General features: G+C 41.0%; 1 protein-coding gene across 1 annotated transcript in view; it reads left to right on the top strand.

The window, feature by feature from the left end:
* cdh13 (cadherin 13, H-cadherin (heart)) overlaps positions 1–25,426 on the top strand; it is a 409,102-nt gene that overhangs the window by 220,403 nt on the left and 163,273 nt on the right. The window lies entirely within an intron of this gene.

The raw sequence follows: 25,426 nt of genomic DNA on the forward strand, positions 1-25,426 counted from the left end.
TTCTATTTATAAGCTCTCCCCTTTATCCTAAAAATAAATCTATGTAATATCTGTATGTGTAAGCCTACATTATAACCACTACTTCTAGAAATCAAAAAGAAATCAAAGCTGTTCTACTCCTTCAACCCTCACTAATTTTCCCTCTAAGATTTATTCACAGCTTTGAAAAACCGGCATTGTATCTTCTAAACAGGATTCAGTTCTGTCATGGTCCTGGGCCATGTTGGCCCAGTATTCTTGGTTCCTTGTATTTTCACTCCTTATTTAGGCCAGGTTTTCTGAGGTGTCCTGTTGTGGTGTTCCCTAAGTGTTTTTCCCTTTGTGACTCTTACCCCCTTGTGCCCCTCTGTGTATTTATGAGCTCTCGTCTCTCTTTATGTTTATTCCATGTTTCCCCCAGCCTGTTATGTCTGTGTTCTCCCCGTGCTCTCTGGGTGTATTTAAGTTGTGTCTTCTGTTATGGTAGTTGCTGGTTCGTCTGTGTTGTTTCCCCTCGGTCTCCCTGCGTCTCTTGTGTATTTCCCCGGACCTCCCTGCATCCTCGTTTCTGGTTCGTGTTATTAGCTTACCCAGTTTAGGTTTCCGGTTTCTTGTTTTTCCACCAGTGCTGTTTTGTGCCCACCGTTGTAAATAAATATTCACCTGCACCAGAGCTGCCGCCTTTTGGGTCCTTTTCTACAACTCCACACGGCTTGCCCCGCAAACCGTGACAAGTTCACTTTAATCCTTTAACCTTAACTTAAAAATAACAGTTTCAGTTTTACCATATCCAAATGATCAAAAACCCAAAAGGTCCTAAAATGATCCTAAATTATTAAACAATTAAATTATTAAACCCTAAACCCCCCTTTATCTTGACACATGAAATGTATCAAGATAAAGATACTATACAAAACTTAAAAATGCTCAGTTTCCCCACTCATGATCCAATCTATGTCATAAAAATAAACTTAAAACAGAACAGTTATCAGTCATGTGTTTCTACAATTAATGGTAACTGAGTTATATCAGAAAATGCCTCCCCCGTAACATTTGGCCTTCTCCCAACAATATACTATAATCCCATAATCTAACCCCAGTCAACAAAACAAAACAGAAATTTTCTCTGGTAAAAGCAAATTGTTTGTCCACATTTATTCATCCTCACATTCACTCACACATTCACTCCATATTTTTGCTAATAGTGGAGCTTCCCGCGTCAGATTCTCCACCCTCAGCAAAATGAGCTCAGTCATTTTTATTTTCCATAGGAAAATATTTCTTTATGCTTTTGGACTGGATTGACTCGCATAAAATCCTTTTTACAGGGACTTACGACCTGACTAGTCCCCAGGTAGCTTTCTCCTCAGCCAATTGTAATCTGGAAAGCCCCCTTATATTTACTCTTCCCGAGAATTTTCAGCGCTGTTTCAGGCCTGCTTAGAACAGAAATGAAAAAATAGAGCTGATTGTTAGCTCACAAAACACAAAACAAAATCACCTGACAGGTTTTCTTTAAGTGCACTGTTACAAAATAATGGGCCCGATTTTTAGACATGTCCATGTTTCCTAAAACTCCCTCTATTAAAAACAAAAACAACAACAACCCGAACCTAACTGACAGAATCAACCCATCACCACAACAACCTCAACAACCTTAAACACACAAAAGTTTTGCCACCACATAATTTCACCTCCTCAATACACCGAAAGTCTCATTAAAACCACACAATTTGCACACAAAAATCACCCCCTTATGCTCTGTAACATACTTACATTCAGCATAAGACCCCCTTACAACAACATATCACTAAACTATAAATTATTTCCTACCCAAATCTGCACTCCTCTTGTCTGCCGTGCTTCCTCTCCTGAAAGTCACTTCCTCAGTCACACACACACACAGGAAGTTCCTTCGTCACCACTCACTCCAACTAATTTGCATACTGAGTCATCTCTCAATGAGTTGCTGTAACAACAGAAACATATGTTTAAACATCACCAACTCATTAAATCATTTTATTTCTTTCTACAGTGATCACTACTTGATCACTCAGTACGAGAGCACTCCTAAGTCACTCTTTTAAAACTACTTTAATCACCGTTTCTTTTTTCCATAACTCACTTTGTCATATAGCTTCTTTTGAGTTATTCCTCAGCTTCAAACTCAAGTGTATTTCATTAACCATTCACACCATTCTACCACTCATACAAGTAGCAAACTGATCTTCATTGCGTATCTTTGTGTTCTAAGCCAGGTTTAATCAGTATCTATACAAATAATCATCATGAGCTTGTCTTGTCTTTATAAGGTTAATGCATTTTCTGTTTGTGTATGTTAATTTGCATATGTTGCTTTTGCAGTGTGTCAGACTCCTGCACAATTTTGCCTTTAAACAGTCAATTTACTCCTTCCCAAATTTACTGACCCAAATTCTAGTTCCCCTTAAATAACAGCATTCCTGCTCCTCAGCCAGAAGTCAGGGCTCCACTTGCCACTTACCCCCTTCGCCTTAGCCCAGCGGCTTTACCCTTAAGGTCCCGTCTTCTTCCCTTCATCTCACCCGTGAGTCTGAGCTCACCGGGACTGAGTGAGGCCGAGTAATCGTGGCTGTGCCTGCCTTAGGTTGTCCCAGGGTTTCGAGGTGGGATCTTACCCGTCATGGGCTATCCAGCCTTCCATACTCGCCTGATACGGGGCCCAAGTGGGCAGGGGAGGGAACACACTGGCTCTGGAAATTAAAGGAGTGTACGCTGCTTCCTTCATTGCATCTTATATTAAACTATCTCACTTCTGACTCCTTCCTAGAATAATTTCACATATGGCACTTTGTGTATGTGTGTTTTCTATTCATTAATGTAATTGTCAGTTATTTTCTCTCTTCAATTTTACTTTTTTATCTGTTTGTTTGTAATGTTCTACTTTAGTTCTACTAAACCTTGATGTAAAAACAATACCCCCTTATTTCACGCACACACTCTGCATTTTGCCTACGCACACTTTGCCTCCGACCCCCAATTAATTGACCGAGCTCCAACTCTTTAATAAGCACAGATATGCATTGTGTATAAAATAGTCATAACTGCTTAAGGCCTTCTTAAAGCTATCTGTTACATTGTTAAAGCCTCGTCTTAGCCTGCTGCTCAAAATAACTTTCACTTCTGCAAAACTCTCCAAGCCTGTTTCCTGTCCTGTTACTTTTAGCCTTTCTGAAAGACACACACTGTTCAACCCCTGAATGCAATATAAACTCCAGATTATATTATTAATGCAATGGTAATAATGATGATAATTTAACAATAGCAGTAAAATAATTTCCCTGCTCCACACTAGAAAGAGGATTGTGAGGTTCACGTGGTTGCCGGTATTGGTAGCGTAACAACACCAGTGGCTGTAGTGACTTCAGACCTGCTCATAACATATAGGCAGAGTTTGATTATTGTACGGACATATCTCATGTGTCCTGAGCACTTGTGAACCTTTGCAGGTAATATCCTGCTACGTATTTTAAAATTCACCAGAAATGTCCAGTACTTGAAAAAATACAGACTTTTGAAAATGGGCTCTTCTTGATACACCCTGTACTGGACTGTATATGTCTGAGCCAGTAGCAGCACCAGTAGCAGCACCAGTAGCCTATGGGAATTAAATAGGAAATATGACAGGCAGGAAAATCTTAATTGGTTTGCCCCACTGGGTGCAAGAGCTCATATAACCCTGGAACCATCACATCGTACTAACTTTTAGAGATGAGTTGGTTAAGCAGGCAGGTTTACTTTGACTTTTCTATTTCAGTGCCAGGAAATATCATTTAAAAACGCTTACTGGGTCAGCTCTGACATCATCTGTTAGTAACCATCATGCAGCTCCGCTTGATCAAATTTAAAATGCAATTAAATTATTGTGTATTCTTTAAAAAAAAGTGCCTGTCTGAATAAACCAAAGTAGATAAACTGATTTTATTTCCAGTGTGGTGTGATCTGACAGCTCCTTTGTGCTGTAGTTGCCATGGATGCCAGACTTAATTGAGCTCAGCGATAAGATGAAGGATGCGGTTCTGAAGACTCTACGTTTTTTTAACATATGCCTGCAAATCTGTCTACTGAACAGTCTACTTATTCAACATGTCAGCTCAGCCTTATTGATGTGTTTACGATGAATCAGTCATTCAGTTCATGCATTCAGCCGGTTGACCCTTTTATACGTCTGGTGGTCATTAACTGCAGATTGTGAGAGGATTGAAGCAAACACAAAAACATATTTGTTAATGATTATTGCACTGCTTTAAGTGCTGAAGGTGCACACGCTTCTCTCTGGCTTTTTCTTTCTTTCTTGTCATTTTAGTTGAAAAGTGGTGGAGCACCATAAAAGGGGGCAGCGGGCCACCAATAAAATGTCTTTTCTGTGGCTGTTTTTTTTTTTCTTATTGGACAAAGAAGAAAATGCCGTGAGAATAGTGAGCATTATATCCAACAGTGAAGTTACTGGACATAAACTCAAACAATAAAGAAAATAAAGATTTCTTAGTTTTTTACATATTAGAATGTACAATTACATGTTTTAGATCATAAAACAACTTTTCATATTAGACGAAGACAAATTAAATACAAAATATAATTTTAAGTGATTTCATTTATAAAAGGGAAAAAGCCAAAAAAGCCCTCGTGTTAAATTATGGATTGACTGTGATTAATCACAAGTTTTTCAACCCTTTAAAGCCGGTTGGAGCCGGTGTTCTGCACGCTCTGTTTTGCGTAACTAGTTTTAAATCCCGGTAGAACCGGAACCACGTGAGCTAGCGCAATAATTTTTTTGCATATGAAACCGGAGGAGTTATACTTACATCTTATGCCATCAGCTTGTCCTCGGTCACAGTTTCCTTCCACATATAGCTTTGAAAAAACTGCATAAAAAGCACTTGCAGCAACAAAAACATAATATTCCAGAAACACGCTTTGCCGATCCGATCAGCTGTTTGTAACACTTCCTGTCCGCCATGACCTGCCCAAAACTGGAAGTGACGTCATTTTGCGGAAATGTAGTTTTTTACCATCAGGGCCTCATGAGCCTATACTGGTGTTTTTAAAAGTTATGTTTGACTTTATGACTTTCTGTGTTGTTTCTGGGATGCTGAGGACTCATATTGCACTGCTGGAAATAGTTTATTTTGATGCACATGCTGCTTTTTTTTGCAAATTTGCAGTATAATATTTATTTTCATTTTTCCTGCAGTATATAAAAATTGGTGTATTTCAAAAATAAAACTATGAAGACACTCAAAATAAATTTCCTGTGGTGGGAAACTATTTTGTGCAACTTTTTTGTATTTACAGTTTTGAGGGATAAGCCTCTTAAATTTCTCTAACTAGAAATATATGTTAAAAAAACAAAAACGATTTTCAATTTTTTTGTAGTTTATTGCACTTTTTTGCAATTTATGTAATTACTATGCACTTAATGCAGACATATTATTAAAATCTGGGTTATAATGGTTGTATTGATGTATAGCAACTTGAAATGCTCCCAAAAATGGCTCCACAGCATGTAAAAATATAAAATAAGCTCTGGCGGACTTGGTTCTATGGTAGGTCTTAAAGGGTTAAGATGACTGTAATTGCACCACACCAAGGCTTTGTTACTGCTAAATAAGGAAATCACTCATACAGAACCTGTGTGACAAACTGAAGAAGGCTAATATATCTAAAAAAAATAAAGACCCAATAGTTTTTGGAGAAACAAGGTGATTCCAGAGATTCCTAAAGTGGAGAACAGAGGAGACAAATGCAGACAAAACAAAGTTTTGGACCGTAACATTGAGGATGAGAACGTTAATGTTAAGTGAAAGCCAGCTGTTTATTATGGCTGAAGGAGAAATACAAAGCGATGCACAAACAATAACCTAAACTGGGAAAGCTCAAGGGGGGATGAGTCGGACTACAGAGATGAGGTCAACAGACTGACTGAGTGGTGTTCAGTTAACAACCTCCAACTGAACACCACGAAAACTAAAGAACTTATCTTGGACTTCAGGAAGGGCAGAGCAGACCCGGTCCCACTCTACATCCACGGGAGCTGTGTGGAGAGGGTACAGTCCATGAGGTTTCTGGGCGTGCAGATATCTGATGACCTCTCCTGGACTGCAAATACTACAGCGGTGGTTAAAAAGGCCCAGCAGCGTCTCCACTTTCTGAGAGTGCTCAGGAGGAACAACCTGGAGGAGAGGCTGCTGGTGACATTTTACAGAGCCACCATAGAGAGCATCCTAACGTACGGCATAACAACATGGTATGCAGGGTGCTCAGCTGCGGACAGGAAAGTACTGCAGAGGGTCATCAACACAGCCCAGAAGATCACTGGCTGCTCTCTGCCCAGCCTGGAGGTCACTGCAAACTCTCGGTACCTCAGCAGAGCTGGCAATATCATCAAGGACCACTCTCACCCCAGCAACCAACTGTTTGAACTATTACCGTCAGGCCGACGGTACAGGTCACATAAAACCAGGACAAACAGATTCAGGGATAGCTTCTTTCCCAGAGCTATCACCGTAGTAAATAAGCACAAAAACAATTGAACCTATTCCATACCGTCACTGTCATTATATTATGCTGCTATTCATACTGTCATTATATTAATGCTGCTATCCTGTATATATTGTACATACTATTGTCTGAGTACTTACGATTGTTTTTTTTGTACTTTTTATATTTTACATTTATATTTATCATTGAAACTTGCACCAAGGGAGTGGCACTCCAATTTCGTTGTACTCTGTACAATGACAATAAAGGCTATTCTATTCTATTCTATTCTATTCTAAATATAAACGTGGCCACACAGATACCTGGAACATGGAGACATGACGCAAAAGACAACAGACAACCTGACACTGAACAAAGGAAGACACAGCAGGGTAATAAGGGAAGTGGAAACACAGCTGACACAAATGAACATGACGCCACGGGGGAAGCAAAACTAAACACACTGAACATGCAAACACGAGACTGTCAAAATAAAACAGGAAACGTAATGAGATGAAGACTGTGAGAACACATGACATGGAAAACACAGACAGGAAACACATAACAGACTGAGGAGACGGAACGATGCACAAGCAGAGGAACATGGAAACAGCTAAGAGGAACGAGGCACAGACACAACAAAAGACGTACACAGGAAACAGAAAACGACACATAAACAAAGGAGCGCCAGGACATGAAGACTAAGAACTAGACTGAAAATCAGTGGCACAAGGTGCTTTTAGTTCTAATCATTGTTAGCACCAAGTACACCGAGTGTCCAACATCATCTGAAAGCTTTGGATTGGAAAAAGCTTTCAGCATAGCAATTGCCAATGCAGTAAACGCATACCTGGACAGAACAGCACACAGCAGATGCTCTGCCTGGAGCTCGGACATGAACGTTACCGGAGCAGTGTAGGATCATCTTGACGGAGAATCAAATAAAGGGCTTCCAATAAGGCTTTGGAACGTCCTTCAAGAAACCCGGAGAGGTATTCCTGAAGAATACTTAAATAAATTACAAGTAAGCTTGCCTAAGAGACTTTAGGCAGTGTTCAAGAAAAAAGGTGGCCATGCCAAATATTGACCTTCAAAACCTTCTTTTTTCCAGCGACAATATTTGCTATCTTTCCTACATTACAAACAAAGCCTCAGCCCTGCAGGCATGTGTGAGTGAATAATGAAAGCTATATTTGTGTCATGTTGCAGTGCATGCATGAGGTTATGTGAATAAGAGTGCATGTGCTCCTACACGGTGTGTGCCAGAGTAGTGGCTGGGCAGCAGGGGAAGCTGTAGGGGAGAATGTCACAGCGCTCTGACATTTCTGTGCAAACCGATAACAAAGACAGCCAATGCCTGGGTCTGCTGGCAAGCCCTCTCCTAACTCTGTGTTTACTCCTCCACTCACCATCTTTTGTTTTTATTCCACATTATCTCTTTCATTTTCTCTACATTCTCTTGAGCTGTGTGCACAGTAACACGCTTAAACAGTTTTGCTGTCTCTTTGCTTTTCAAATCTGTTTAAATTAGCTTTCTTTCGTTCTTCTTTTTGAGGTTTTCTGATTTTGTTTTGGTTTTTGCATTTTGACTTACTCTTCATTTCATTCTTGTTAACCCAGATTCCCCCTATCTGAATCTCTGAATCTCTGAATCTCTGAGCTGGTGTAGTAAAAAAGAAAAAAATGTCACACCAAGTGGTTACCACTCCAACAGTCTTGCTCCCGGCCAGCTAGACCTGACACTCTGCAGTTTGTCTCCCTTGAATTTTCTGCCTGACAGAGCTGCACTGTCTAACGAATGCAAATCTGTCCCCCAAAACAACAATTACTTAGAAATGAAAGCCTTAGAAATTTCCAGAACAGCGAGGCACTGTTAATTGTAAAGAATGTCTCCCTCACAGGAGTAGTAGCACATTCATACATGACTGTGTTTGGTGGCAAATTAATATGCACATTTTACCCAAGTCAGTTCTAACAGCATCAAGGCTGCGAATGAGGGAGTTAATAGTTGCATGATAATGGTGTTATTTGTTGTTGGGATTTTCACACCCACACTAAGTTTATGCTTCACTTCACAATCATGGACAATCATGTGGATGCTTGCCAGAACAGACCTCTGAGTTTGGTATGTAGGTTGTGTAATCCCTTACATTCAAACAAATTTGGCTCGCTTCATCACGGCGCTGGTCTGGGGTCAGCATTTATTCAGCTTTAACGTCACTCTGGGTTCTTGGCTAGCTTAGCGTTAGCATGCTGTCTGTGCAGGTTGCTTGCCAGGATCCAAAGTTGTGTTAACAGTATAATGCCGTCGTTTCTGTTCTGGAGCAGTCTTCAGTTTACCATCGCGCTCGCAGTCTTTTGTGCAATAGAAATAAAAGTTATGTCCATATCCACGCTGTAGACCGAAATCAGCTGATCGTAGAGAGAGGGCAAGAACCGATCGATCGGGAGGGAGACTAACGAGCACCGATTCTCTACAAGAACCGGTTCTCAATTCCCAACATTAACCATCTCTGTGACCCAGTGCTGCTAAATTTGATGTAAAATTTTATTTTTAATTTTGCATGATTTGTTGGTGTTATTGATCGTTTCTGCACTGTATACAGAGTAGATACTATATTTATTTAGGATGTGAGTAAATTACTTGAGTAACATAAATGATCAGACTGCAGGTAAAATGAGAGCCAAAATGTGAACCCAGTAGGATACAGTGTTTGTTACAACTGGGATCTTAAATTACGGTCCATCAGTACATCAGTGAGCCTTAAATGTCTCTTTTGAAATTACAGATTAAACACAGGTGTTTGTTTTGGTGATTTTCACCGGACGTCACAACATTACATAGTCAACGTAAACATCAAACCCAACGTTTAGGGTTAGGCTTTGGTTCTCTTTTAAATAATAATAATAATAATAATAATAACGATAATAATAAAAACAGATTTGCAAATCTCATAAAAGTTTAAACAGTGAAACTTTATAAAATATACTCATTTTGAATTTTGATGCAGCGACGTGTCAAAAAAGTTAGAACAGGGGCAAAAAAGGGCTGAAAATGTCAGCAGTAGTGAAAAGAAACAGCTAAGTAAAAAAAAAAACCTTTTGCAACTAATTAGGTTAGTTAGCAACAGGTCAGTAACACGATTGGGTACAAAAAACATCTTAGAGAGTTTCTCAGAGGTTCAGCTACAAAAAAGTGTGCAACAACTTCAGAATAATGTTCCTCGGTGTAAAATTCCACAGTGCATAATATCATCTGTGGAAATTAGTGGAGTTAGTCAGGTAATAATAATAATAATAATAATAATAATGATGATGATCATAGCATTTTAACAAACGGCTCAAACAAAGGGAAGAAGATTCAAGGCATGATCCGTCACAGCATGAAATTTGTACAAAATCTGTGCTAAATGGGCACATACACAGTAAAAGATGCATTTCATGAGCCGGAGAGAATATAAATGACTAATATTAATTGCATTCTGTCAGAAGAAATCTCTGCGTATAAACTAGTGTTAGCAGTAATAAACTGTGTTTCCAGTAGCTTTAGGAGTCACTTGAGAATTACGGGCATCTGTTAGTGGATTCACGGGCAGAAAAACGTCAGATTTGAGTTTTAGGCGTGGAATTTAATGTTGCTGGAAAACTGCTGTGATGTTCTTTTGGTAATTTGTGTTTATCTTTGGTTGCCAACATCATGCAGACAAGCTATATCTAACATCTAGGTGATACATCTTGTGTAATTGGACATGATGGGGTATAAATGGAGATATTACTCATAGCTGAATCTCTGTGTTCCAGACTAATTTGTGTTTATATCACAAGTAATTAAGGCCCGATCTCCTGCTGTGGAGGGAGTGGGGGCTGATTCTGGTCTGCTGTTCTGCTGTGCTCTCATCCCTTACACACAAAGAGACACAGATGCAGCAGAGCTTTAGCCAAAGGATGAGCAACTTAGGTTGAATCTCCTGTCACTTCACATGTAATTGCATGTGACTATGTAGTAAATCTACAAATCCATCAGATCTTTTTTACAGCAGACATTCTGACTTGAGATTAGATTAAAAAACATGCAGCACACAAGCAGGAATGATAACATAATTGATGTCGCTGTTGCATTTAGGTGTCCCATCTTCCACTGTCCCCTCTGGCTCGCTGCCATGGCTTACAGGGATACTTACAGAGCCATCGTTATTATAATATTAGTTACACATGTGCTTTTTCCATCTTGGACACGTTAAAATATTGCCTGTAAAAAGGGCTTTGGTATAAATTGTTTATATTATATTACCATATAATATGTGATTGGCCATATTTAGTTGTTATGGTAAATTAAATATATTTTATATCAAGAGAGTAAAACTGTCGTTTGGCCTAAGGTAGACACACTCATGGAAAAGTAAGTACATATAAAAATGTGCGACTTCTACACCTCATCCCTCTCTCCGGCACACTCGATCACTCCACAGACGCTTACTCAGTTCACCCAAGGGATCCTTTTATTATGAACCTATGATGCAGAGCATAGTCTAGGTGCACAGGATGTGGTGACTGTGTTTGTTGTCTCTCACGGCTGCAGTAGACGCCTGTCAGCACGGCACTGCTGGAAACGGAGATCAGAAAAATATATCATCAGTGGGTGTCTGAAGGGATGACATTGATCACAGCAGGCGAAATCAGCACCTGTGTTTTAATCAGAATCAGAATCAGAATCAGAATACTTTATTGATCCCTGGGGGAAATTATTTTTTGTTACAGTGCTCCATTTTAAACCAACATTAAGACAAGACAGACAATACGCTAACTAAGAATAGTACAATATATACATATATATACATACATACATACATAAGTCACTTATAAATAAATATTTGGAAAAGAAACATGTGTAGCTGTAGCAGCAAACAGTGTGTTAAGTGGATGCGTTGTACAGGGAGATGGCCACAGGCAGGAATGATTTCCTGTGTCGTTCAGTGGTGCTTTTCGGTAATCTCAGTCTCTCACTGAACGAGCTCCTGTGACTGACCAACATGTCATGGAGTGGGTGGGAGGTGTTATCCAACATTGTCTTTATCTTGGACAGCATCCGCCTCTCCGACACCACCTTGAGGGAGTCCAGCTCCATCCCCACAACATTGCTGGCCTTACGGATCAGTTTATTAAGTCTGTTGGCATCTGCGACCCTCAGCCTGCTCCCCCAGCATGCAACAGCATAGAGGATCGCACTGGCCACCACAGACTCATAGAAAATCCTCAGCATTTTCTGGCAGATGTTGAAGGACCTCAGTCGCCTCAAAAAATAGAGACGACTCTGGCCCTTCCTGTAAAGTGCTGTGGTGTTTTTAGCCCAGTCCAGTTTATTGTCAATGTGTACTCCAAGGTATTTATAGTCCTCCACAATGTCAACACTGACCCCCTGGATTGAAACAGGGGTCAAGTGTTTCCTGGTCTTCCTGAAGTCCACGATCAGTTCCTTGGTCTTTGCCACGTTGAGCTGCAGATGATTCTGCTCACACCACGTGACAAAGGAGTCGACCACAGCCCGGTACTCTGTCTCATCATCCCTGCTGATGCATCCAACCACCGCAGAGTCATCAGAAAACTTCTGAAGATGGCAGGTCTCTGTGCAGTGGCTGAAGTCTGTGGTGTAGAGGGTGAAGAGGAAGGGGGAGAGGACAGTCCCCTGTGGTGCCCCTAATGAATTCACAATAGTTTCAGACTGAAGGCGGAGACCAGTCTCTATACAGGAAAACGAAATAATATAGAGCATGTTTCCCGTGATCAGTACTTTAAGCTTTAAATGAAATAATATTATAATAATAATAATAACATCATAAAATCAATATATTGCTAAGTTTGAGGAAACCTAGAGTAGCAGCTGAGTTAGAGCTTAGTTGGTGCCAGCAGGAGCCGGCGGGCGCAGAGAAAACAGGAAAGCGATTGATTCAGGAGAGAAAGTGATGCAGCTGAGAGATTACACCAAAACTGGCAGGTAATTTGTAGCACGATGGTGCTCATTTGTCCCATTATGGTCTCTGTCTCTACCTTTCTTATTCTCTTGCTACCTTTGTTAGCTGGAGCGTAATCTGTCCACCACCCTACCCGGTGACCCGCTGTCCCACAATACCTCATTATCAGCTTGTCACACAGAGAAAGCCTGGCAAATTAATGTCCAAGGTATCTACAGAGCCTGTTGCCCAATTAACTCTTGGGTATTGTTGTGTTAGGATAAATTAGTTTTTTCTTTTTTTTTCTTCCACGCACATGAAGTAATAAAGTCAGACTGGCCAACTTTTAGCTTTATGTATTATGCTAGCTCTTTAATGACTTTACTCGGAGTTTAATCACAAAGAGTTTCAAACGAAGACGTAATATGCCAGAAACAAATTCAATTCAAATTAAATATAGTGTCATAAATAATATTTTTCTACTTAATAATTAAAATGACTTGATTAGACTTTAGTGCAGACTTTTTGCTTTAATTTAACAAGTATAGCACTCGCTGTTTGAGAATTACAGCTGCTTTTATACATGACTGTTAGAATATTTAACCTCCTAGGACCTGGCGTCCACATATGTGGACGTCACATTTTGGGTTATTTAGACCAAAATACTAAATCTTGCTCTACAAGGGCCTGATGTCCACTTACGAGGACATTATGCTGCAACTGTTCTATCGAAATTTTAAACGAATGTCCTCATATGTGGCTCTCATTTTTCTTAGAAACAAAAATTAGGTAAAGAAAAAAATCTGGTAATTCTTTGTTTTTACATTCATCAGGTCCTAATCAGCCCAAATATCAAAGAGAAATTAAAAATGCTGCTGTGGAAGAGTTCAGGTCTTAGGAGGTTAATATAAAGATTCCTTTTAGCACTGATGAGCCATACCATGAAGATACTAGAAAGAGTTGAGAAGCTCGTTTGAGAAGTGAGGTGATGGTCGGTGTGCAGCAGTACGGCTTCATGCCGAGAATGAGCCTTCCAGATGGGATGTTTGCTTTGAGAGTGTTAATAGAGAAGTATTTAAAAGTGTGTCTTTGTGGATCTAGAGAAAGAATATGATAGGGTGGAAGTGTGGTGCTGCAGGATGAAATTAGGAGTGGCAGAGAAGCATATGAGGCTGATGCAGAACACTACAGCGAGACTATGGTGAGGTATGCAGTAGGACTCACAGACAGGTTCAGGTGGGTGTGGGATTACCTCAGGGATTGGCTATGAACTCCTTGCTTGCAGCAGTGATGGACGGGCTGACGAGTGAGGTCAGGTAAGAGTCTCTGTGGGCTATGATGTTTGTAGGCTACATCGTGATCTGTAGTGAGAATAGTGAACCGGTGGAAGAGACTTTGCAGAGGTGGAGGTATCCTCTGGGGAGCAGAGGAATGAAAGTCAGTGGAAACAAGACAGAATGGACGAGATGTAGACAGGTGTCACAATTAAGCTGCAAGGAGTAGAGATAGTGAAAGAAAGTGAGCATAAATAGCCGTGGTCGACCATCCAAAGCAACAAATACTGCACAAGAGAGGTGAATAAAAGAGGTCATGAAGCGTGGGTGGAAATGAGTGTCAGAAAGACGGCAGCAGAGGTGAAAGGAAAAGTTTATAACTGATGCTGATATATAATTGGAGACATGGCTATGAAGTGTATGGTATGATGTGTGGAGGTGCAGAGCTGAAGATGCTCTGGTTTTCATTGGATGTGAGAAGAATGGACAGGATTAGAAATGAGTATATCAGTAAGACAGCTCAGGTCGATGGATGGGGGACTAAGAGAGGCTGAGATTGTAGATACATTGGACTAAGGATGCTGAATATGGATCAGCCTGTCAGGATGAAAAGAGGAAGACCACCAAGGAGATGGATGTGTGGCTGTGTTGAAAGAAGACATTCAGAGGACTGGTGTGACAGAGGATGCTGAGGATAGAGTGAGATGGACACAGATGATCCACAGTAACCCACTTTAATGACTAAAGGTGCTCACAACAGTGACTGCTTGAATTTAGTACCCTCGAACATCAACAAATGCTTTGTTTCCTCCTGTTAGATGCTCTGCAAGGCCCGTATTACAGCTGCCTGCAGTTGGTGCTTTTATGTTAGTCTTCAGCAACTGAAAAGCAGACTGTGCTTGAATGGAGCACAATGAAAATGGTGTCTGAAATTCCTAAACAGCTAATGCAAAACTTTTGTTTTTATAAAACCTCTTGAATTAAAGCTGAATTAAAGCTCTCCACTTTCATTACATCTTGACAGTATAAGGAGGGAAAATTGCAAATATTATGCTGTAAAAATAAAATGTATGGACCTCACTGTGTAAGCGCGCCAGTGCAATAGCTTATGGTCTCTGGATAGAAATGCAAGGGCAACACTAGCGAGAAACTATTCAGTCATTTATATGCATCTGTTCTCTTTTCAACAGTAAGGCTTCATTGATTTTCCTGAGCCTTCTTAACTGAGCTATCTTCTTTTGAATTACCAAAGGCAGTGATATGCATTACACCACAGAGAGGAAAAAACTGTATTCTAAACGGCCTTTATTTTCAGTAGTGATGTGATCTGAATATATGTGAATAGGGCTTTATTTGAATACATTTCTGTAGTTTGGAGAAAATTATTTTGCTCCCTCGCCGGCTTTACGTTGTTCCCGGCATCATTCCAAAGCTAAATAGCATCAACTTTCTCCCACCCAGCATTCTTTCTCTCTTTTCCAACTCTTTAGTTTCTGTATTTACCTCATAATACACCCATGTTTATTCTTAATTTTCAAAAGAGTGACTTCCCTAAAAGCAGAGGGACTAAAAACAGAATACCCAAAACCTTATATGAAAGCGTTTAGAGGGCTGGGAATTGAAGGTGTGACAATACCTAAACTCTTGGCCTCCCCAGTGGCCATTCCACTACTGCTAATCTATTAAAGCATTTCCTCACTCCTTTGCCCTGCACAAAGTCCCACATCGACTCACGCTTGATTATCTGTCCTTCTTTTCGGTTCAGCGGGGACCTGCTCTTCTTACCAACACGCAATTTCACAACTCAGAGTTCGACTAAACTAACCAATCTCTCTCCATCACCCTCCCTGACAAGAAAACACAGACATTGATCAAAATCCTCATTTTATTCCAGTTTCTCCACTTTAGATTATCTCTCTCCATTGCTTCACAAGCTCGATCACAGCCATTATAACGCTTCTATTTCTCAAAAGTGAACTCTGTTTTTAAAAAACGTTTACAGAGACTACCTACTGTTATCATCTTTATCTGGATTGAAATAACCCAGTGACTTGATCTTGTGACCTTTGGGCACCGATTCACATCGTACTGTAACGTTTACCAATGAACATTACGCTACATTCTATCCTATAACATGTCACACAGTAGCTACAGTAGCAAGTTTGAAAAGAAAATGCTACATTTGTTTGTTACAGTTACAATGTTTCATCCAAAATTAATTCACCAGAACCAGAAAATTGATACTGCAAGTGTTCTAAACTGTTTAACTGAAGGATGTTAAAAATGGTCACACCCTCATCTTTACCACATACCATATTCTTGATAGTATAAGACCTTAGCAAATGGAAAATGAAAGAAAGATGTATTTATAGCCTGTTTACTCAGAGGGAAGATTACAAATCACAGATTTTCTTTCTGTGAATGAAGACATTTAAGAATAATTCATAGTTATCATTACCCTGATTGACCTACAGGAACCTGGAATTATTGTGTTTTAAGTAAATAGTCAGTAGTTTTGTGAACTTATTTTATTCTTTTTTCTTTTTTTTTGGCCTGTCCCATTTGGTTCTTTAGCCGTCAGAATTGTTGTCTGAAGGCCAACAAGGAGACCCAATGGATTTACTTTACCAAGTGGATCATCATGGCCTTGCCGTATTGGTGCATTTGATCGACCTTTGTTGTTATTATTTATTTTATGGTATTTTCGCATTAATCTAGCTAAGTGTAAACAGCAGTAAATACTAAATATTCAATGTTGTGGTGCAGCATGCAGGACCGAAATCACACAATGTGCTTTGAGGTAGCAGCCAAGAAAGGTGTAGTTTATGTCTATGGACAGTGAACACCCGTGTGCACACCTGTGTGGATCAGCACGCTTGTATTCAAAAGGTTTCCCCATGTAATGGTCTGGTAGAGGGTGTAGAGAACCATAGCCCCGTCCCCCAGGGCATAAAGCAGGCATGGAGGAGATCCAGGCCCCAGACATCCAGAGGCCAAGGAGGATCACCGGAGGGGCATCCGTGCCACCCTCCTGGGAAGAGCTGAGGAGAGCCCCAGATGAGGGGTCACCCAGCAGCCACGGAGCAGAAGCCAGAGGGGGCTGCACTGGCATGCCCGCCGGCTCTGCCGGCAGCCAGCTGTGCCGGGGTGAACCGAGCCGCAGGCACAGAGGCCGGAGGCCTGAGGGCCCCCTACGCCCTGGAAGAGGCCTGACCGAGCAACAGGTGCCAGGCCCCGCCAAGTAGCCACTGGGAGTGAGCAGGTACATACCTGAGCGCCCAGCCGCGGACACCAAGAACCACCAACGCACCGACCCCTGAGGGCATCAGCCACCGGCAGGGAGTGTGGTGAGGGGAGATAGGCCTTTGGAGGACCTGGGAGTTCCCAGAGAGGTGGAGTCTAAGACCTGACCTGACATATTGTCAGGTTTCAGTTAACGGACTCAGGCGCAGACCGGGACTCCTTACAGGATTTACAGATTTTATTTACACAACAACACCAGGTGATGCTATTTACAAAGTGCTGGAGGGAGGGGAGGGGGGTCCAGGGTTCCGGGGTATGTGAGGGAAAAGACGGGAATCTGACGTCCTCCAAAGGCTCTCTCGCTTCACTCCCCACACTGGGGAAACACCATCCACTCACTCGTCCACGGGATGACAGGCAGGCTGGGAAAGGTCCGGGATAGATCTGTATACAGAGATTATAGTTAGAGGCGAACAGGCGGAACGGACTCACAGATCCTTATTTACAATCTACTGAGCGACTGACGCTGATAACTCAACGATCCAGCGACGAGTGACACAGTGCTGCTGTCTTAAATCGGCCTTGTGATTATCCCGATAGGCAGCAGGTGCGTGGGCCAGGGGCGGGAGCCCATAATGAGCATCGCCCCGGCAGGGGAGAGAGAGAGAGAGAGAGAGAGAAAACATGTTGCCTAATACAGAATCAGCTGGTGAGGCACAGGGACCATGACACATATAGACACAGACAAACAGGCACACACAGACACAAACATGCATTCCAACCCTCATGCACACATGTACAAATACTCAACACTCAGACAACGTAAAGATAGACACAAATAGACATGTACACACAATCACACTCCCCAAACATACTCTATACCCTGGGTCCAGGTACCCTCACCCCTGGAGGGGGAAACGGTACCTAGACCCAGGAGATGTTACCCTTTCCCCCGGGGTGGAGGCAAGCAGACTGCCCCGGCTCCGCAGCAGCAGGGAGGCCCCACATCCCAGATCCCAATCGGACGGCCACCACCTCCTCCCAGCCCCGATGGCCAGCAGAGAACGGGGGTGTGTGAAGACCCCATACCTCCCTCCTCCCGCTCATGTGTAGTGTTGCTGCGTGTTGTTCTTTTTTTTTTTTTTGCCTGTCCCGTTTGGTTCTTTTGCCATCAGAATTGTTGTCTAAAGGCAAAGAAAGATGTCCAACGGATTTACTGCTGCGTGTTGTTCTAAAGTGCATTTAAAACACGGGAGAGCATGGTGCTGCTGCCAGAGAACAACAGAATGCCTCCGCTGCACCCTGGTGACACACCCGCACCCCAAGGCCCTACTTGTGTGGGTGGGTGTGGTGGAGCAGGAAGAGGGAGGCAGTCGGGGATGGGGAGGAAAAGAAGGGAGGGGCAGAATTCCCCTCCCTTCAGAAAGCCCCTCCCTGGGGCCAGCTCCCCCGCTGACCCCAGTAGACACCCCCGTCCTCCGACACCCACCAAGGCAAGGGGGCCCAGGCCCATCCAGACCGGGGCCTACGGCAGCAGCACCGCCAAGCCCCACAGGACCCGGGGCAGCCCACCCAACCCCACCGCAGAGGAAACTTTACCCACCCCAACATTCAATCATCTCACAGACTGCACAAGACAATAGACACCCAGGTTAAGTTAATTCTCCACCTCACCTATGTCTCTCCCCCACCTGCAGAGTGGACTCCTGCAAGGATGGAGCAACCTCCCTGCCAGTTGAAGAGCCCCCCAGTTAGGCCGATGCACCAGAGGCCCCCTGCGCCAGGGCTGAGCCCCCGTGCACCCACCTGCCCACAACCTAGGTGACACACCAACGAGGACTGAAGCCCCCAAGGCCCAGCCAGAGCCCTAGCACGATGGCGAAGCACTCCCCAAGCCCCCACGCCAGGCTACCAGGCCAGTAACCTACGTCTGCCAGCACAGACCCTCCCCCAGCCCTGCTGCACGCAGCCATGAGGAAAACACCATCTAAGAGCAACCAGAGCCACTAACCAGGTTATGACCACAACCCCTGGGTTAAGCCCTCCAGGGATAACGTCCCTAGGGATTCTCCAGACGCCCTAAGCCCGTCCCAAGCGAAGGCGGGACCAAACCACGACCCCCCACCCCCGCTAGGTGATGGAGCCAATCAAAGGAGCCCAGAGGGATTGGTCTAATGTGGTGGCAGAGGCTGTCTCGAGGCTAATGTGATCTATTAGATGGTTTCTATATTGGCTAGAATTAAGATTATTTTTATTTTTCCAGCTCATAAGGACAGTTTTCTTGGCTGTGCAAAGGGCAGTAAAAACCATGTGGACTGTATTAGTTTCTGTAGTGGCATCATCCAATTTTCCCAACAAACACACTAAAGGGGAAGTTGGAATGTTACATTTCAGACACTTTGATAAGTCTTCACATATCTCGCGCCAAAACTTCTGAACTGGTGGACAGAACCAAAGAGCGTGGATATAATTGTCTGGTGTATTGCCTTGACAGTGTGAGCAGTTGTTGGAAGATGTAAAGCCCATCTTGAACATCCGATGACCTGTATAGTGCACTCTATGTAGTATTTTGTATTGTATTAATTGCAGACTGGGATTTCTAAACAATTTAAAGGTTTTTAAGCATATCTGAGACCAGAAGTTTTGGTCTAAGCTGACTGATAAATCTGCTTCCCACTTTGCAATAGGAAGGGATATTGATTCATCTGTTTTAGAAAGTGTTCTGTATATTTTAGACAATAATTTGGGGGATTTAAGAGTAAGAACATCTACCGCGCTTGGTGGTGTTTGCAATTCAACTTGGCAGAGGTTAAATTTCTTTTTTACTATGGATTTAATTTGTTGATATTCTAAAAATCTTTTCTTGTTGATCCCATATTGTGTAACTAGTCTTTCAAACGGAATAAAGTTTGTTCCTTCTAATATATGTTCCAAGTATTTAATTCATTTACAACTCCATTCTGGGAAATTAATCATATTATTGTTTTGTAATATGTCAGGGTTATTCCAGATAGGTGTACGTTTGCATGGGATTAATGAAGACTCCGTCAATTTTAGAAACTCCCACCATGCTGTCAGAGAAGAGCTGATGCTTTTAAAGCATTCATGTCGTTGGATGTTTGAGCTGATAAATGGTAGGTCTGAGATCTCTAGATTATTGCATAGTGCCTGTTCAACATCTAGCCAGGGCTCATCTAAGAAGGTATGTTTTAACCATCCTGAGATGAACTGAAGCCTGTTGGCTAAGAAATATTGTTGAAAATTAGGCAGATCTAATCCTCCTCTATCCTTGGTTCTTTGTAGCGTTTTTAAGCTGATACGTGGGGGTTTATCTTTCCAAAGGAACTTAGAAATATACGAATCCAGAGATCTGAACCAATCTTGTGATGGTTTGTTCGGGATCATTGAAAATAAATAATTTATTTTTGGCAAGATCATCATTTTTACTATTCCCATGAGTGATATGGGTAGAGATTTCCATCTAGTCAGATCGCCTTCTACTTTCTTTAGAAGTGGGATGTGGTTTAATTTAGTTAAGTCTGAAGGCTTAGGAGAGACATTAATACCTAAATATTTAATATTTCCAGATTGTAGTGGGGCAGAGGAAGAATTATGGAAGGAGCAGTTCATTGGAAGAACTGTAGATTTTGACCAGTTAATTTAATAATCTGAAGCTCTTGAAAACCAGTTTATTAGAGTAACAGGTGAAGTGTCTTGCCCAAGGACACAACGACCGAGACTGTCCAAGCCAGGGCTCGAACCGGCAACCTTCCGATTACAAGGAGAACTCCCAACTCTTGAGCCACGATCGCCCCACAATATATTTGTAAGGGATATTGGACGATAGCTTGAGGGAAATAAAGGGTCTTTGTCTGGTTTTGGCAGGAGACTAATGTTGGCAGAATTCATATTTGGTGGTAGTCTGCCATTTTCCTTGATTTCCTGCAACATTTCGTGGACTACTGGTGCCAAAATCGACCAGAATTCTTTGTAGAATTCTGCAGGAAAGCCGTCTGGACCTGGAGCCTTATTATTGGGCATACTTATCAGGGCTTCCTGGAGTTCACCTGGCGTCAGTGGCGAATCCAGTGCCATTGCTTGACTGTCTAGTAATTTTGGAAGAGTTACGTTGTCAAGAAACTGATCAATTTCATTTTTAGATGGGTTTATTTGTGGTGAATATAAAGTTTCATAGAAATCCCTAAAAATGTTGTTTATTCTTCCGGGGTCATATATTGTTTCCAGATAAATCTTTAACAGCACATATAGTTGTTTTTTCGTCATTTATATATAACTGGTTTGCTAGAAATCGACTGGATTTGTTACTGTGTTCAAAATTCTGCAAGCGAAGTCTTTGTACTAGGATTTGTGTTTTTTTATTAATAATTTCATTTAATTCTAGTTTTGTTTTGCGTATTTTGTTCATTATTTCTTGATCTTGGTGGGACGCGTAGGCTTCTTCTAAGGATTTGATGGTTTTTTCTAGTTCCTGAGTATTTTTGTTTTCTTCTTTTCATGTGATGGGAAAGAAATTATTTTACCTCTCATCACAGCTTTCCCTGCTTCCCATAGAACAGAAGCTGATGGAACATCATCTTTTGTCATTATAGTCTAAATATGAAGTCCACTCTTTTTTAAAATATTTAATAAAGTCTTCATCTTTGAGCAGCAATGTATTGAATCTTCAGTTTTTACTTGGTGTAGCGTTCTTCTTATGTATTAGTGTTAAAGATACAGGAGCATGATCGCTGACAGCTATAGGATGAATCTCAGTGTCTGAAATGTCGTTCAGCAGTGAGCTGCTGACCAGAAAATAATCCAGACGAGAGTAGGAGTGATGGACATGTGAGAAAAAAGTATATTCCTTACTGGTGGGGTGAAGGGAGCGCCATGCATCGCAAAGACCAAAGTCGCTCATATACTGTTTGATTATATTTGTGGACTGCCAATTACGCCGAGTTCCTGCTGTATTGAGCCTATCCATGTCTTCATTTAGTCCAAGGTTGAGGTCGCCTCCAAGAACAAGTGTGCCATCTAAGTGTTCAGAGAGTGCACTGAAAAATCTGTGGAAGAATGAGGGATCATCAACATTTGGACCATATACACTTACAATACACAGCTTTTTGTTAAGTATTGATAATTTAATAATTAGGAATCTACCTTCTGGATCTATAACTGTATCGAATACTGTAAAATTAACATTTCTATGTACTAATATTCTTGTTTTATTCTAAGCACTGAGGTGCTTTAACTAAAAGACTTAACAATGAAATATGTTTGGAAGAGTCTCCTCAGCCTGTCAATCGTCCACGTTACAGTCGCATCCTTACTTTAAATAACCTCTGTGCCTCACTGTGTATGAGTTTAACTGTACAAGCTGACTGAATCCCTCTCTACTTTTCTCTCTCATCTTTTCAGTCTTTTTTTTTTCTTTTTGCACCGAGAAGCAACAGAAAGGCTAAAGGCAAAAAAAGCCTCTTTGATTGAGTATTGATCTGGGATTGTCAGACAAGCAGAGATGACAAAGTCCACACATGAGAACAAGCCCGTGATCTGCTGTGCATTTTCTGCTGTAATCAACTCTGCAGTCCAGCTGATGTATCCATCAGGCGGGACTTCCACGGTCCTGTCATCTGTCCTGTGTGGCGAGCTGTGATCATGTGGTCGCAGTAGCAGCACTGTCAAACACTATACATCACAAAGGGGTTTTTAACCCTGAGTGAAGTCACTGAGGACATGAAGCAGCATATAGAGGACACTGTGAAGATGCTCGTGGTGACTGTTTGTTATAGACGGATTGCTCTATTAATGAGGTCTGAAAAGAGTTTACTACGTAAAGGGACGTCTAGATTGAGGAATGCTTCTCGACTTATCTTCATTCATTTTTGTTTTATTCCCGTCAGCTTGAAAAATGGTTTAGTGATAAAAATAAGTGAAACATATACGACTTGATATAAATAGACTGCTGTCAAAAACATATTTCCCTGAAGCTTTATGAAAATTGCTTTTTCTGAATTCATTTATTTAGATGTGTACTGGTTTGTGCAGACCCACGAGGAAACACCGATCCTGTATTTATGTTCTAGAGACCCAACAGAGAACCTTCTAATTGCCTCCATGAATGCTTTTATGGTTCTGAGCAATAGAAGTAATTTTGGTAACTGAATCAATTCCTGGATAAGTTGGAGAGTAATTGGTTGAAAAAGCAGCTGCAGTTTTGCTCAGAACGTTTTATTTATTTATAGTCATTGACATTTAAGATCATAGTTTCTTCTTGCTTTTTGTATCATTTTTCTTTTAGCAGAGCAATGCAAAATCCAATAATGTTATCCTGGCTTCGGATATTTTAACTGCCAAATGCAAAAGGTACACCTTGCTAGTGTGTGCATTACATGGCAGACACCTACTGTACTGGGAACTACTGGGAACTACTGGCACTCTTTGATATATCTGCCTGATACCTTCACAGCCATCACAGCATCTGACCTGGGTGTAGCCAAGAGGAAAAGAGTTTAAAGATGCAATGCAATCATATTCCTTCATCTCTTATTGAAATATCAAATAATTACTCTGGGCATAGGTTCTCTGCATACTTGCACAATGACTGAAACAAAATGTTAAAACTGTACAATCAAATGTGAGACATGCAGAGGAAACCCAAGCACAGCATAGACACTACTCATCTGTTTTTCCCTTATCACATGGAAGGACCAGACCAACCAAATCTGCAGTTCACACAGAGATGTTTACCTATTCTTTACATGTAGATGGCATCGAGGTGGGCACGGCGACTTATCTATAATCAATATATAACTGTAGTAAATATAGGCCACTTATTTGCCGCGACATGAAACGAGAAAATATTTTTCCAAAGCAAAAAAGGCTTCCTGCCCCTCCAGCTGCAAAATTGCTACTCTAGATTCAAAAACACTTCACACAGCAGAGTGTAGTCGGCAGTCAGGAAGCAAAAGCAATGCTATAAAAAGTTATAATCAGATTATTTTATCTACAATTTTGGGGTTATTTTGTATGATAACCCATAATAGTAAATAATTGTGCTTCAAACTCTAAAAATTCTTTCATTGATTTTAATGTTTTTGTTTTCTTTGCACCAAATTAAAAGAAAGAAAAAACATCTGACCTGTAATTCAAAGTATTTATAGGCTCATTGTTGGCCCTGACCATATTAACTATATTTTACAAAAGACAGAGATCTTTCATTAGATCAAAGACTTGTTCAAGTAAATCCACTCTGAGCTGCTGCTCAAGCTAAAATTATGGCTCTGCCTCCAGCAGAACATTGCACACTGGCATCAGACTCAAGAGTAGCAGAAGATTATTCCAGTACAGAGAAGCTTCTTTTAAGATCTAATTAGAGGGCAGTGTGTGCCACTTTAAAAACTCTGTGCAGAGACAGAATCAGTTGTATTTACAGTGTAATAAGGCTGATTTCGCAGTAACCATGACATCAGAAGATTAAAACCTCAAGCTTTAATACGCGATAGAAAACAAAATTCATCCCAAACACAGAATTTGCTAAACGAGAATACAAGACACCAGCCTCCCAAAGTAGTGCAAAACTAGGTTGTGTGATTAAAGGTGTTTCATGATAAATAAATGCACAAAAAAGCAAATTTAACGATGAAAGCAACTTCGATATTTCTAGCGTCAACTCGAGGATTTATATAGGATGCTTGTGGGTGTGTTTGATGTATTTTTAAATATGTTTTCCTAAATGCTGACACATCCAATCTGAAGTTGACGTTGATATTTTTAAATTAAATTTGTAACAATCTTAATTGGTAACAAATACAAAATAAAAGCATTCTCACGAACATTTAACTGTCAGTATGTAGTCACAAGTAAATATCAAAGTATCATTTGTTGTTAAATACATTTTTTTTTGCTGTCTCCTTTTTGACCTCTTATCATTATTATTATCATTATTATTATTATTATTATTATCATCATTATTATTATTATTATTATTATTATCATCATTATTATTATTATTATCATTATTATTATTATTATTATTATCATTATTATTATTATTATTATTATCATTATTATTATTATTATCATTATTATTATCATTATTATTATTATTATTATTATTATTATTATTATTGTTGTTGTTGTTGTTGTTGTTGTATATCTATAGTTATTTGATGTGTGTGCCAGTATATTAGTTCACAACTGCATGTGTACAGTAGAGTGATAAGAAGCATCCTTATTGAGCACCACTGTAGCTCACCCGGCTGTGCTGGCAACTCATCTACAGAAGGCTAGAATCTCTGTTGCCGGGCAGAACAGACTGGGCCTGAATCCAACCTGGGTCCAAATCCAGTCCAGACCAGTCCCCCTACTCTCTGTGCCTTCCTGCTCTGCACTGTCGTGTCACATAAAGGTTAAAATGACAAAATAAATGTACAAAAAAAAGAAACCTTCTTTTCTCTATTA

Source organism: Mchenga conophoros, linkage group LG7, assembly GCF_057382185.1.
Source record: "Mchenga conophoros isolate Kocher_MC1m ecotype Shallow Benthic linkage group LG7, M_conophoros_male_GT1.1, whole genome shotgun sequence".
Classification (NCBI taxonomy): domain Eukaryota; kingdom Metazoa; phylum Chordata; class Actinopteri; order Cichliformes; family Cichlidae; genus Mchenga; species Mchenga conophoros.